At 43.5% G+C, this 2,481-nt stretch overlaps 1 long non-coding RNA gene across 1 annotated transcript; it reads right to left on the bottom strand.

Annotated features, from left to right (window-relative positions):
* Positions 1–495: 495 nt before the first annotated feature.
* On the bottom strand, positions 496–2,078 carry LOC134214016 (uncharacterized). The gene is made up of 3 exons (XR_009979602.1): positions 1,835–2,078; positions 1,507–1,766; positions 496–1,392 (listed from the first exon to the last, which is right to left on the bottom strand). It is a non-coding gene; the product is annotated as an uncharacterized LOC134214016 (long non-coding RNA).
* Positions 2,079–2,481: the final 403 nt, after the last annotated feature.

Raw genomic sequence — 2,481 nt, forward strand, 5'->3', positions numbered from 1 at the left:
CGTTGAAAAGACGCTACGTGGGCATTGGGCCTAAAATGGCACGAGCAAACTACGCACGGTCCCATCGCCACCTAAGGTTTCGATATTTGCGCCAATGGATTTACGCTAAAGGTGATTCGTGTAAAACTCTCTATGCAATTATTGAATTTTATTTTAGTCATGAAGCGCTGCAAATTCGACCTGTCCACATGCGACAAATTCTACAACGTTATTACAAAGCGACTCCAGGAAATAGGAAGCGATGCAGTTGAACATATTTGACAGACAGTGCAGTTGCGTTCACTTGTAGCACTTGTCGCACTTAAGACTATTGTTTTAGAATAGATTTAGAATAAAAGGTAAAATAAAAGTTTGTCGATCATTCGACGCATTTATAGGGTAGGAGCGCTGCTCATCATCGCTTGCGAAAAACGGTTGATTCAAATTTAGAACGGCATTAGATCATAACTTACTGCTGATATACCATTTTACGCCCGACCGGACCATTTACAAACACTCGAATCCCTGCAGTTTACTGTTGTATCGGGTGACGGGCCTGCGATGGTTAAGCACTCAAGTTGCCTCGTGTACATTGACGTGAGAGCTGAGATTGGGACAGTTCTGTAAACATCGTGGTACCGAAGCAACACTCGAACGGTGCTTCTGAGATGTGGGTTTCTTCGTGGATGAGTAGCAGTTCCATATCAAATAATGGTTTGTTGTAACAGAACACTGGAACGGTTTGGGAATTAGCATCAGCATTTCCCGTATTGCCACGGACGACGATGATAGCTACTGAGGAGATGAATAATTGGACTCAGAATTGCTGGCAGTGGTCTGCTGTCACATCTGTAGCTAAAAAAACAACTAGAAGTAAGTTTCGCGTTGACACCGCGATTGTGGCGGTAGTGCGATTGTAGATTGCAAGATTGGGTGAAATCTTTGTTGCACTTGGGTGGCTTCTCACCGTGTCTTTGCTGTTGCTGCTGTTGGCTCGTACGTTTGTTGTCTGGTAATTAATTATTACAGCAACGAGACGCACACGTTCCTAGCTCCAGGTCCTCCACACTCGTGTCCTGCGGAGACAAACCAAACAATGGGGCAACCAAAGAACTAAGTTCTGTGTTTTGGTCCACCTTTAAAGTGAAGTAGCTAGCAGGTTCACACTATATGCTTTGTCTCATACACGGCTGGTAGTCAATCACTTCCTAGTTGAACCGTTTCTGGTGAGTGTTGATACTCTTCTTTCGTTGCTTTATGCTATTAGTTCTTACGTCTTGTATCTTATGGAACCGTGAACGAATCGATCCGTAGAGGTCTAGGTCAACGACGCTGAGCTCGCGACTTCTGGTGTCTGGTGCCTTCCTTCCACGAATAGTCGACTTCTTCACGAATCCTGTCAGCATTCGCATTCTGCAATATGTTTGGCATAAAAAGTGATCAAATTAAGAAAGAATTCCCAGCAAGCTTCGGAAAAGGAAGGGAATTCGGATGACATTTTGGAAGCTGGAAGTTACAAAGACTCACCGTTGTATTTTACCCTGGATTGGAAATGATCAACGACATCAATCACCACCGGATCCCAAAAACGGTGCTGGCAACGAATTTTAACCCTTCCGGTCGCGCTTATCCTTGGTATTACTCTGCAGTGCAGCCACTTCACGATGGATTTGGTTCGGTTCCCTCCTACCAGCCCTCATCGAACGTTCCGGGTTTATTGAGTGCTTCCATTTGCTGATGTACAATTCCCGAGGCGGCCCCAATGAGAGCCAATCGGTCGCACAATTCTGCAATAGAAAAAAATAGAACTTCATGAAAATAGTTCAGTATTTTATTGAATGAATGAATTACTTACTAATTTTGCGTCGAAAGTGGTTGTTTACCGCGCCAGTGTCGCAAATTGCAACATTTTTTTGATGATGCTACTCATCCGGAACTGCCAGCAGGGAGCAAGGCAAAAATGCAAAAACGAAGTAGGTAGAGGCTTTTGATATTGCTGACGATTGCCGAAAAACCTTAATCTGCGGTATGGCCCAGCTGATTGATCTGTCTTCATAGTAGTATAGCACGACCAACATTTTTCTTCCTCCGAGTTTTCTTTTCCAAAACAAAACCTTTCGCACCAATCGCTTGATCACTTTCCTTCTTTTTCAATAGGAAATGTCTTCGTGCACCAATCGGTTCCAATTGCATCCTGGTTTTCCGCCCGGTTTCGATTCCGTTGGTCAGACTTCACTTGAATAATAGCATCTACACACGGCCGAGGCGATTTATGATGGTGCTGGACTAAATATGCAAGGCGCACGACTTATCAGTTTATCCTGTTTACTCACAACATTGTTTTGCTTACGCGACAGATGGTTCCTAGATCCGGTTAGATGGCAATGAATAATCAAGAAAGTTCTCGGAATCCCGAGTCCTGACACTTCCGATTTCCTACGACAATAATAATAATAATAATAAGCCGCTTTTTCATTTTTGACATTTTGAATTGTAAATAAA

This window comes from Armigeres subalbatus, chromosome 2, assembly GCF_024139115.2.
Source record: "Armigeres subalbatus isolate Guangzhou_Male chromosome 2, GZ_Asu_2, whole genome shotgun sequence".
In the NCBI taxonomy this organism is placed as follows: Eukaryota; Metazoa; Arthropoda; class Insecta; order Diptera; family Culicidae; genus Armigeres; species Armigeres subalbatus.